This window comes from Drosophila kikkawai, chromosome 2L, assembly GCF_030179895.1.
Source record: "Drosophila kikkawai strain 14028-0561.14 chromosome 2L, DkikHiC1v2, whole genome shotgun sequence".
In the NCBI taxonomy this organism is placed as follows: domain Eukaryota; kingdom Metazoa; phylum Arthropoda; class Insecta; order Diptera; family Drosophilidae; genus Drosophila; species Drosophila kikkawai.
This window is the reverse complement of record NC_091728.1, coordinates 32,442,088-32,455,454: the sequence shown is the minus strand read 5'-3', so window position 1 is coordinate 32,455,454 and position 13,367 is coordinate 32,442,088. Positions and strand designations below refer to the sequence as shown.

The following is a 13,367-nucleotide window of genomic DNA, read 5'->3' as shown; positions in this document are numbered from 1 at the left end:
AGGGTGGTAAGTTGAACTGTGTAAATTATGTGGATTAACCGCTCTGCCTGTAGTCCAAAATGCCTAGAGCACGACGTGTGAACATCGGTCTCCGCAGAAGGCATGCAATCCAGCAACAAGGGTATTCACAGAACTTAAGCGAGGAAAGACGAAATGCAAGAAGAGAATATGATCGATTAAGACGACGCGTGAGCACACGAAGATCATTGGCATCATACAATCGCTTGGCATTTCAATATGATCCCTCTGCGAACTACAGAGATGGTTGAAAATTAGATATTGGACCTATGACGACTATATGCCGATATTGCAATGCGTTAAAGTTTAAAAGAGAAACTGCTGGATTGTGCTGCGCAAGTGGAAAAGTCAAACTGGATCCATTACTTACACCACCACAGCCACTGAAAGCATTGTTCGATGGAAGTGATCCAGATTCCAGCCATTTTCTTCAACACATCCTTGAATATAATAACTGCTTTCGCATGACTTCCTTTGGAGTTAATATCATTCGAGAAGGCGGCTTCATGCCGACTTGCAAGGTAAAAGTTACAATCACTTAGACAAACAAAAAGAATTGCAACATAATAACAACATATACTCTACGGACTACACCATCACACGATTCTTCAACAAATGATTGTTTGCAATTACAGATACAAGGGCAAATATATCATTTGCATGGTTCATTGGTGCCAACAACAGAGGAACCGCATCAATTTCTGCAAATATATTTCATTTTGTCGATGGTGGATCAGCTGAATGTGCGTTGCAACATTTAGGGAACACGACGCATGAACCGATTTCCACGGTTTTGCATTCGTTGGAAAGGTCTTGGAATTCGTTATATAGGCAGTAAAGAAAATTCGGGAAAAATTGCAACAGAAAATCGGGAAAGTTATTTTTGCATAAAGGCCACCACTGATACATAGCATGCCGTAATTCTCTACTCAGTTTATTTTATGAAACAAAACAAATTTTGTGAAATTGTGAAGAATCAGTAAAAAAATAAGTTATTCATTCGCAGCTATTGCCGGACTGTCTTCGTCCCCGATTTTAATAAATTTAATATTGGGCACTTTCGAATGGCTTACTAATACAAATTGTGCATCTGAGTCTTGGGAATTTGGTGCTTTTGAGGGAAGCTTAGTGTCCTCTTCTTCTTCCTCATATATTTCAGCGTCTTTTTCAAGAATAATTGCAACAGAAAAGGTGGTGAGTGTAATGTATAAATTATGTGGATTAGAGGTTAAATTAACCGCTCTGCCTATAGTCCTTGATCAAGACCAGAATTTCCCGGATAGGACAGAATTACTATCCAATCGGGACCAGCGGTGGAAATATTCTCAGCTATTGCCGGCCTGTCTTTGTCCCCGATTTTAATTAACTTATTGGGCACTTTCGAATGGTTTAGTAAAACAAATGGTGCATCTGAGCCTTGGGAATTTGTAGCATTTGAGGCAAGCTTAGTGTCCTCTTCTTCGGAATTTTTCAAGAATAATTGCAACAGAAAAGGTGGTGAGTTGAACTGTGTAAATTATGCGGATTTGAGGTTAAATTAACCACTCTGCCTATAGACCCAGATCATATACATAACTCCAGAACGCACCAACCGATTTCCATGGTTTTGCAAAAAAAAAAAAGGTATTCGCTTCCTAACATTTCAATTGAAAACCAGCATTTGTCTTTAAGCTGGTAAGTTGAACTGTAAAAATATTATGGATTTGAGGTTAAATTAACCACTTGGCCTATAGTTCAAAATGCCTAGAGCACGACGTTTGAACATCGGTCTCCGCATAAGGCATGCATGCCAGCAACAAGTGTGTTCACAGAATTTAAGCGAGGAGAGACGAAATGTAGTAAGGGAAAATGCCCGATTGAGACAACGCATGAGCACACGAAGATCAACTGGTGTGCAGCATCAAGAGGATCCCAACCAGCGTGGCAGGCTCCTAACAGCAACATCGACCTCAGGCCAAATGTCAAGAATCCTGAGATAGAGTGCTAGAAAAGATTCGTTATCCGAAGGTGTCGCGGGTGAGACCGTGCCCCTGGTGTTGCCCATATCCGTTTTGTCCACTGGAGGGTCCCAACAGTTGTGCTCTCAGAGCCCCAGTTCCCTACCAGGGTGTCAGGGCCGGACTACCGGCCGAAATTGGTAAGGCGGATAATCAGCCTGCCTTGAAAAAACCCCTTATGGCAATACCACCAACGAGACAGTTTCATCTTTCAAAATATATGTTCCTGAGGAATTCTTTGACAAACTATGCTCTGTCCAAAACTGACCAAAGCATGTGATTGTCAATGAATTCGAAGCAAAGAAAGAGAAAAAAAAGGACAGTTGGAATTACTCTTCCTAGGCCCGATTTGACCAATGCGCCTTCTACGTCTTCCAATTGAGTCACAAAAAACTAACAAACTTCCTTGGTATCTCCTATCAAAATGCTAGACTTTCGCAGTAAGCTTCCTAAATTGTACTATAATAGTGTCACATTTGCTTCCCAAGTGTTGTGTTTACAGAAACCTGGTTAAAGCCGGAGATTCTGAGCTCCGAAGTTTTTAAAGCTCTGTTCACAGTATACCGGCTAGATCGGACTATATTCCTCCATTGTCGGAACTTCCTATTTATTGAAACTATATTTCCGCTATTCAGTTGGTCTCTAAAAGAATTTCGGGTAGGGACCACTTAATTAGTAGTTATTGGTGATTTTAGCATCCCAGGGGCTATTTGGTCCCTAGATAATACCATTAACCACAACACATCACAAAAAATATGGTTTACCAAAGAGCACCTCAATTAAACGGATAGTTTGCCGAAGGTGGCGTAACGGAGTTCGCCGGGCTTACTAGTATATATATAATCATTGTTGTTTAGTACAAGTTTTTAAATCTTATCGAGGTCATTTCCTCGGCTTACGTACTTCTTTTTTAGGCACTTGGTGTGCACTTTATATATTTTAACGAAAAAATTTAAGAACATTAGTACAACAACGACTATAAGCAGTACATGTACCCAGTATAAGTTAATATTGCTGGACTCTACTTTATTAATTACGTTGGCAGTGGAATCCACTGTTTTGATGTCGAGCGTCATTTTTGCCTGTATTTTATCTATTCTGTACATACACTGTATTATTCTGAGTCTCTATTAGTAGCTTACTTATCTGGTTGTATTTCTGCTGATCTTGCCTATAAATTTCGCAATCTCCTGTATAGTATTTGCTTATAGCGTTATCGCTCATCGGTTTTAACAGAGTTTTCCTACCTAATATTTCGCATAGCTTTACAGGCTACACTTCTAATTGTGCAGAAAAAATTCCGCTCAATTGTACAATGGATAGTTTAAAAAAAAGGTGCATCACAGTGCACTCGCAAAAAATTATGCAACGCAGTGCAAAGGTTGTTGTAATCTGCTGCCCGGGATCCGGTGTCTTCCGCGTCAACTGGTCGTCGCCGGCCTGGCTTCGCTGACGCTCCCTCGAAGGTGTAAGAGGCGGCCTGCCCCTCACACTTGTGTTATCGGCTGCTGCTGTCCAGGGCCTATGAGCTCAGGCGGTGCCGGCGCTGGTCTTCGCACAGGCTGGTCTTTCGGCTGCTGATGTCCTGGGCCTATGAGCTCAGGCGATACCGGTGCTGGTCTTCGCACAGGTTATTGTTCAGCTGCAGTTGTCCTGGGCCTATGGGCTCAGGCGACACCGGTGCTGGTCTTTGCACAGGTTATTTCTTCTGGTTCATGCACGTATATTCACAAGTAACTGAGTAGAGGGGTCCAGGGCAGTCATTCGGGCACTTTTTGGTTTGTTGCGGTATTGGCTTAGGGATTTGTGTTTTTGTTTTTATATTTCCGACGGTGGCGTGAGATGTAATAGGGCTCTTTTTAATTACTTCTGTCTTTAAAAAGTCAAGCTCCGCCTGAAGTTTTTGTGCTGTTGTCCACGGCGGTGGTGGATCATTCGTATATAGAAGCCACTTTAACTGAGCTATTCTCTTTTTCATGCGGTTTTTTACGCCAGCTCTTTTCATCACAAATTTACTGTGTAGCGTTGTCCTTAGATTGTAAAAACACAATCTCCAGATCTCCGTAGTAATAGTGGATGAATCTTTCCGACTTGGCTTCTACTGCCGATGCTAGATGGGAACAAACCCACGCTGCAGTGCCAGTACCAAACATGGTGGTGGTTGAAGTAAGCTTGTATCTCTTGTGCAATATTTTCATTCCTGTTTACGCCTCTATCCACAATGTCGAATATCAATTCGAAGGCATCCCATTCAAGGTATGCTGGTACGTCGCTGCGTTTTAATCCCTGAGGTTTAGGGTAAGACATTTGTAGGGTTTTTTTTTCACTTTCACTCAGCACTTGCACTTGGCATTTTTAGCATTTAGTTTGTATTTATATATATTTTTTTTTCGGCGCGGTGCAAATTCTTCCACTTATGTCACGGTCGCCATGAAATAGATTAACTCCTATGAGCCACGGTTTACCCAAAGAATAAGATTTGGTGTTTTAAGTTGGTAGTTTAATTTGTATTTATTTCTGCGTGTATAGTTGGAGCAGCTATGATGCCGCGTTGGAGCTCAAAGAGTTAATGTTCTATACAATATTCCTTAAGTTAAAATATAAGCTAGGTCTCGTAGCTGCGCTGCTCGTAGGCGGCGGCAGAGAGACGGCTATGGATATATATTCCTATGTATAAGGAAATGTACTTATGTACATTGGCTATGCGCTCACAAGTGGAGGCGCGAGGGGGTATGCGCGTGTAGTCCATTCGATGCAAATATGCCGACACTAGCACTTTTCAATGTGCAGGCTAAGCCTTAGCGATCGGTTCATATTTCGGCCACTTAAGGGTTTATGACCGGGACTTTGAAATATGTAAACACTGCAACATTGTGTGCATTACAGTGCGCACCCGTTAAGTTATAATATACAGTGGGTACTCGATATGTGTGCATACTACAGTGTTCGTGGACATATCCGGGTAATTCAACAACGTTAGCACGGACGCAATAATGGATCGCCTAGAAGCGACCAACTCGTCCCCCGTTATCAACTTGTGGATAAGGAATCTTCTAAGTTGCCGGCGGGTACAATCAGATTGGGGCACCGCTTCCATAGCACAGTGGTTCCGTCAGAGGCCAAAAATCAAAAAAACCGATTTGAAAATATTACAATTAAATTTACACAGTTTGTCTCTAAAATGTCCAATCTACCAAGTTGCAAACCGCTTTTCGCTGGAAACCCAACGGTACATTCTAAAAATAGAATCAAAAGCATGAACACGTGTTCATTTCAACAGCGCATCGGAGCTGTGGTGAAATATTTCGAAGCAAAAGCGCACTTTAAATCTGTCTGGTAACTGTTCAAGTTGATAAATTAATATTATTTAAAATGGATTTTGAAGCTCAAGGTATTTATTTTACTTTATGAAATTAATTTATACTAACTTGATATGAAATTAACAAAATCTAACTTGATATATGAAACCTATTTGTTTGTACCTGTTTTGTGTTTCTTAAATTTGTTTACCTAAAGTTTTAGTTGTGATCCCCCACGATTCCCAGAAAGGATTTTATTTTTTTAAATTTATTAGAGTTTTAAGATGTTAAATTCGTTAAAGTTAGGTGCGGAAAGTTGCGGATGTAGTTGTAATCGTTAATATGCTAACACGACTTCTTATTTTTTTAAGGTCAAATTTTGCCCGTGCCAATAATCCGGGTTGTGATAAAAAATCGGGAAAAATTGTTAAAAATAAAAACGTCATCTGAGTACCTCGGGGCACGTATCCTTTAGTGAATGCAATACATTTTTTTGATATCGGATGTTTTTGTGGACAGTTACGATAGGATGTACACCGAAAACAAACTTTTTTTGTGGGGACTTAGGAGATTCGCTATTACTCGTAAGCATGTAAATATTTTTTAAAACAAAAATTAAAAAAAAATTGTTTAAATGTTGTGTTATTATATGGTATTTAATTCAATACGCTAATTTTAGCCGTTTCGTCACAACATTTTTTTTGAAAAGTAGTGAGTTTTGCACCCAATTAACCTTACCCCCCCTTAAGCTGTGTACGTTTGTTGCTGGACAAATTTAATACACAATATATTAGTGAATATTTTTTTTACTTTTGGGCACTTATATTTCTCCAAAGTTCTAATTAAGAGATCAAAAATTAAAAAATTAAAGTTAGGTCTTGAAAAAAAAAAAAAATTTAATAAAAATTTTGTATGGGAGCTATAAGATATAGAGATCTGATTTTAACCAAAGTTGGTAGGAATATATAAACCTGTACCAAACATATAATCTGTAAAATTCGTTAAGATATTTTGAAAAACAAAAAAGTTTTTCATACTAAATGTTGATTTTTAACGAATTGTTCCTATGGCAGCTATATGATATAGTCGAGCAATATGGCCAATTTTTTGTGGGTATACTTAAAGTTTCATAGCGATAGCACATCTAGAAGTAATTATGGCCGCAGATCCATACAAGCCGAACCACTATGCATAGTGAGAGGAGCGCACAGGCACACCGCAAGGTGGGGTTCTGTCGCTTCTCCTATGGAATCTGGTGGTAGGCGACCTAATCAAAAGATTCGAGAGGAAAGCACCAAAGATAACAGCTTATGCGGATGACATAAGCATAATTATCACGGGAGTCTGTCCATCGACCCTCAGCTCGATCATGGAAACAACACTCAGGGAGATATGTGAGTGGGCGGAGAAGGTAGGACTCAATATCAATGCGGATAAGACGGACCTTATTCTCTTCACCAAGAGATACAAGGTGCCGCAATGGATCCCCCCGAAAATTAACAAAACCAGGCTGACCCCGAAAACACAAGTCAAATACCTCGGCATTGTACTTGACAGCAAGCTGACATGGAAGGCCCATGTAGTAGAGAGGGTAAAAAAGGCCACCATAGCGCTATATGCATCCAAGAAGATGCTTAGCAGCACATGGGGCCTCTCACCCGCTCTAATGTATTGGGTCTACGACTAAGTTTGTGAGGATCTACTGGGCTCCCAGCAACCAAGGCATAGCCGGTAACGAAACCGCGGACGAACTTGAAAAGGAAGGCGTCGGACTAGCGAGTGAAGGAGCTGAAAACGTCCCTATCTTCCTAAGAACGCTGCAAAGAGAGCTAGAGAGACGGGCTGACGCAAGCGCAAAAAGCAGGTGGAGGAGTAATTCCGCAACCTGCAGAATATCAAAAATCATGTGCAAGGAGCACAGCGAGAAACTCACACACTACGTGCTGCATCTTCCGCGGAAGGACTGCAGAATGTTAGTGGGTATTCTTACAGGTCACTGCCTGTCTGCTGCACATGCAGTCAAGCTGGGTATTACCGATTACGCCAAATGCCGGAAATGTGATGAATCCGAGGCAATCGAAACCTTGGAGCATCTCATTTGCAAATGTCCGGCCCTAACGAGGGCAAGAATGAGATACCTAGGCTCTCCAGTTCTGGCATCGCTAGAAGATGCCTCCAGGAGAAAGCCAGGCGAACTCCTTTCCTTTGCGAAAAACACCTTGATATTCAAGGATCTCGAAACCCGCATAAATAGTCTCCAGGTCCCCGGTTTCCCCGGATAGCTATGGGCCATATTGGCCTATGGGTGGCTCTTCGAGGGCCCTCCGGACTTACCTAACCTAACCCATGTGATTGACCGGTGCTGTATTTTGGAACCAATGCGTGTGTGACTATGTTTGTGCATTAGCCGTATGACAATGCAGAATAGCGTAGATAACAAGAGGCGGAAAAAATTACCAGATATTGGAGCGTCGACTTGCAGACGATTATGTATGTACATATGTACAAGTTAACTAAGTTAACCACGCGACGGCTATGACCGATCGTCCGAAGGCTCGCTCCGGGCAATTTGCTGACACAGCGTCTGGCCGGAAGCTCGTGCATAGCTGGCAAGCACTACCCATTGGAGTGGCCGCTATGAGTCTCATTTTTGTTAGCTTTAAGTTTCAGTTTAGATTTGACTTCATATGAATAAAGAGATGCTGCCCGTATAATCATACTCCGACTACCGTCGTTAAAGTCTTATTATTTGGAAAACTGTCTGAGTCTCTAGGCCAGTAGTTAAAGAAGGGTAGTCCCCCTTTCACCGTAATCTTCGTAACTCACTTGGGAGATTCTTCGGCCAGCCGGCCTGTGACTTTTGCAGCGGACCTTGTCCCCTGCACTCCGTGGATCATCTGCCATTGTTCACCTTGGAGAAGTCTTAAGCCAACCGGCCTGCAAACATAGCGGCGGATTTTATCCGCCGCACCCCGTGAATTATCTGACATAGTTCACTTGGATAAGTCTTTGGCTAACCAGCCCACACACACAGAGGCGGACCTTGTCGCCCGCTCCCCGTTTATTATCTGCAACTGCGAGGGACCGTCTGCGGAATCATTATTGCCGACGGCAATACACAGTTGGGATATAACTTATAATAATTAGCGCTCAACGTTTAAAAACCCATCGCGGAAAAAATAGGGAACATGTAAGAGAGCTAAATCATTCACACAATTATACATAATAAAAATTTATAATTAACGGTCTCGGATATTTGTGTATTTTTTGCATAGTATTTTTTTACGTGTAAAAAAATACATTCTGGTGAAATAAATATAAAAAATTAATGGTGAGGTCTAAATATCTCAGCCGAGGAATAACAACAAACATTCGAATACCAATTCAGTATAATTTGTTTTGAAAATAAAAATACAAAAAACTCCGTCTTAGTGCCCAGTTTTTTTGTGGACGTTTTATATATCTCTTTGATTGAATAATATTCTTGGTATTAGCTTTGCAGTCCCGTTTCATTGTTATTATCTCACCACTCCACTGCTTTGAACCCGATACGGCCGCATATGCATTTGTGTAGGAATTTGTTGTTTTTTATTTCTTTGTTTATCGTAGCGGAGGCTCAGCCCCAACGTACTCCTCACCTTGCCAGTGCTTGACAAGATTGCAGCTCGATTCAACGAGCTCACATATATCGTTGATAGGCGGCGGCTCCGTCCCCGCATACCCCTTGAAATGCCAGCTGCCTTCATGGGCAAAGTAGCTTGAGCGGAGGCTCCGTCCCTGCATACCCCTTGCCATGCGAAGTGCCTCCATGAGCAAGCGGTGCAAATGGCACCCGCACACGCGGCGGCTCCTAAAATCAAGGTGTACGAACCCATTGATATAACGGGCAACGTCCAGTGCAACGAACCCCTGGATGCCGTTAAATGCCTACCCGAATTTACTTCCGCAGGCGGCAGTAGCCGCATACTTTATATTTAGAAAGTTCGTAAACAGCTCACGCCACTATCAGGCGGTTGTAATCATTAGGAGCAAAATAAGAGGCCCTGCCGTTGCAAGGCTCAGGTGCACTCCGCTGCGCCCAACGACAGGCGTCGCGAAAGCACGCCAGAGCCAATGGAGGTCGACCCCTCTATGTCCAGGATGCTCAAGCCAACGGCTTATCAAAACAGGAAGCGGCCGGGTCCGATCGATCCGGCCCGCACAAGAGGCAGAGGGTCAACCACATCGCGCAGGGCGCAGGCGAAGTTGAAGAAAAATACACCGCCGCAGCGCGGCCCAGGAAATTAATGACGACGCCATTCATGAATATGATTCGGACGCCATTAATTTTTTAGTCCAAGTCCCTGCCAGGGTACCAGGCCCGGACTACCGGCCGAAATTGGTATGGTGGGTCAGTCTGCCGCACAGTGGCCGATTTGGCTGTTCTAGCGGCAGAAATGGAATTTCATAAAAAGTAACGATAAATTTACCAAGTTTGAAATTTTTATCAAATCTTTACCTAAAAAGAAATTAAACATTACACCTTTAATTTAATTTAATTTTTTATTTTTTATTTAAAATTTTTTTTTTTAACTTAAAAATTTTTTTTTTAATTTATAATTTCTTTTTTTAAATATTGAATGAGTTTGTATTTTGTTTTTAAAGATGTTATTTAAAAAAAAGCCACAAACAAATATATTTCAATTTTCCGAGTCTGAATCGGAATTTTCTTCTTGCATATGTAGTCTACAAGTAGATTTTGACCTTTAATGTCCAATGAAACTGCTTTGCTCGAACTATTAGCCGCACTTTTGCTAAAACTTGTTATTAGTGGATCCGACGATACCAACAATAAGTGCAAAAGATCCTTCATTGTGTTAAGTAAGTAATGTTTGCTGAAAATATCCTAAACTTTAGCAGGGGCAAGTAAGGGCAGCTGATCTTGGTTAATTTACACACTAGACGAACCATAGTTTAGCAAAGTTATACAGTTTTTGCGGGCCGGGACGAGCTTCACAAAGATTTAGTCTACAGAAGCTGAAACATGCTTTTAAAAAGGGGGCTACAAACATTGATGGTTTTAAACATAAACTACAAATACAACATCGACTCACAGGTCACAAAACATTAATTTTCTTATTCTACATACCTTAAGCTTTAAGAAAATAGTGAACTTGTTTCAAAAAAGGTGAAATCTAATAAAATGTCGCAAATATAAAATAGAGTGCAGCAACCGAGGTATAAGCTCTGAAAAATAGTGTGCTACCATATGTTGACTTTGATTGTTAACAGCTGATCTATTTAATCGCTATGATCGGTTTTAGTATTTTTTGTTGTATATATGATTATATTACTATCGATAGAAAATAAAACTTTTATTAATTTTAACAGTTGAAAATATTCTTAATCTGCCGCTAGAACAGCAAAATCGGCCACTGTGTGCCGTGCCAAAACCCCTTACGGCAATTCCACCAACAAAACAGTTATTTGTTTCGCGGCTTTCCCCTGATCAGACATCGGAAGATGTCATAGCTTTTATCCAAGGCAAAGTAAAAGTCGATAGAGAAAAAATTAAGGTGGAAAAATTTAAATTTTCTTATCCTAGGAACATTTCGTCTTTCAAGATAAATGTTCCTGACGAAGTCTTTGGCACTCTATGCTCTGCCCAAACCTAACCATAGCATGTGGTTGTCAAAGAGTTTGAAGGTAAGAAAAAGAAAAAGCGGCCTGTAGGAATTACTCTTCCTAGGCCAGATTTGCCCAATGCGCCTTCTACGTCTGTCAATTCCGTCCCAAAAAACTAACCAACTCCCTTGGTATTTCCTATCAGAATGCAAGAGGCTTACGCAGTAAGCTTCCTAAAATGTATTCTGACAGTGTAACATTTGCTTCCCAAGTTATTGTGTTCACAGAAACCTGGTTAAAGCCGGAGATTCTGAGCTCCGAAGTTTTCCCAGCTGCGTTCACTTTATACCGGCTAGATCGGCCTATCAGACGAGGGGGAGGTGACGTTATAGCGGTTGACTCCACTCTCACGTCCGAATTAATAACTTTCGAGGAATTTAACGATGTTGCATTCCTTCGCGTGAAACTATCAGTTAATGGTAGTTCCATTTTTGTTACAGGAACATGTCGGAACTTCCTACTTATTGGAACCATCTTTCCGCTATTCAGTTGGTCTCCAAAAGACTTTCGGATAGGGACCATTTAGTAGTTCTTGGTGATTTAAACATCCCAGGGGTTATTTGGTCTCTTGATAATTCTACTAATACACTTCTTACCACAAACACATCATGATTTTGTTGCTGGCTTGTTTGACATTTCGCTGTCCCAAGTCAACCATGTTCGAAATTCCTTAGAGCGCTTGCTTGATCTTTGCTTTGTCTCTGATCCGGCAATAGTTAGTTTAGCTAGGGTGACGCCCCTAACGCAACCCGAAGATCTCTATCATCCTACTTTCGATGTGACTATCGACATTGGGACTGATCCACGAAATAAATCTGACTGTCCAGCCCAAGAAGTCTTCTGCTTTAGCAATGCGGATTTCGTACGGCTAAATAATTTTATAACTAATTACAACTGGTCCGACCTATACATATGCACTGACATGGTGGAAGTCGTGGATATTTTTTACAGTGCTATGAACTCCTTTTTTATTAAATGTGTTCCGTTATACTGTCCGTCTACATCAAATAAGCCTCCTTGGATTACCAAAGAGTTGACCCGCCTCAAAAATAAAAAATCAAATCTGTATGCTAAATATTAACGTACCGGTTCTCCAACTGTCCTATTTAGTTTTTTATCAGCTCGGTCCACTTTTCCGTGCATAACGCGCAGTGCTACAATAAATATTTGACTCGTTGCAGGTCCCAGTTTTCTGAGGATCCAAAACAGTTTTATAATTTTTTTAAATCTAAACTTAAACCTATTAATCATCCTTTCTCGCTCTCTTTTGATAATTGAACTGGAGGGGGCGGAGGTTTTAAGAAAAGTCGTCGTCCTCTTGGGATGTCGGTGGCCGTCGCAAGTAGTTGTAGAAGGTGGTTGGCTGCTGAATCTCACAAAAGGTTTCAAATAAGAAGTCGAGGGGGGGTAGCTTCACAAATCACTATTTAATGGCTTCAGTTCTTGCTTAAGACTAACTTAGATGTACATGGAAAGGGCTGCAGGGACCGCGGAGTGGTGAATTCGCTGCTGGAGAGTAGCGAAAGAGAGGGAGACGGGCAGAACGGTGGAAACAGTAAGCGGGAGCGCAAGCTCTAGCCGCTTACACTGCCGACCAGAAATTCGCGCCCTTCTGGGGTGAACATTCTCCCCCCCTTGCGCTAGCAAAAGGAAACACGATCGGCAGGATCATGACTCCAGAACGGCTCCGGAAACGGTCCATCCGAAAACGGTGCTCTGAGCAACAGGCAAACCATCCTCAAGCTTTAGGAACCCCGGTTGGATCAGCTTCGAGTAAACGTCTGAACCCAACACGAGGGAGATGGTCGCCGGGCGGTGGAAGTGTTCATCCGCGAGACGGATGTCGCTGAACTTTGCCCTTGTGGCGTCGCTCAGAGCCCGAATTGCAGTCCGGATTTTTAGACTCGGGTCGATCTTCAGGACGACCTCGAGCCGGAAATTGCCTGTTCGGGACCGGAGAGTCGCCGACTCAGAACTCGGAATCATCCCCTATTGGATGAACCTGCGTCGTAAAAGATGCGACTCTGTTCGGCTTTACATGGGAGATCGGCCCCGTAAGCACCCATCCGAAAATAGTCTCTTGGCCTAGAAGAGAGCCGCAAATACTTCTTCGGGTGCCATTCAACATTACCGACGGTAAAATGTCGGCACCGATTAGGACGTCCAGTTGCGAACTCTCATAGAACGTCGGGTCTGCCCACTGGAGAGCGGGCAGGTCTCTCAAGGAATTCCGAGAGATTGGATGGGAGGGCAATTTGCCCGCTAATTCCGGAAGGACATAAGCTTCGGTGTCTAATTGGAGACCCGGCTTCGTAGGAGAACGAATTTGGAAATGGCATAGCCTAGTCGACTTCGCGGAAACCGACTGGTTTAGACCAGAGACTTCGGC

General features: G+C 42.2%; 1 long non-coding RNA gene across 1 annotated transcript; it reads left to right on the top strand.

The window, feature by feature from the left end:
• The first annotated feature begins 1,041 nt into the window (after positions 1 to 1,041).
• LOC138927903 (uncharacterized) lies at positions 1,042 to 1,805 on the top strand. The gene is made up of 3 exons (XR_011444354.1): positions 1,042 to 1,212; positions 1,271 to 1,515; positions 1,575 to 1,805. It is a non-coding gene; the product is annotated as an uncharacterized lncRNA (long non-coding RNA).
• The last annotated feature ends 11,562 nt before the right edge of the window (positions 1,806 to 13,367 follow it).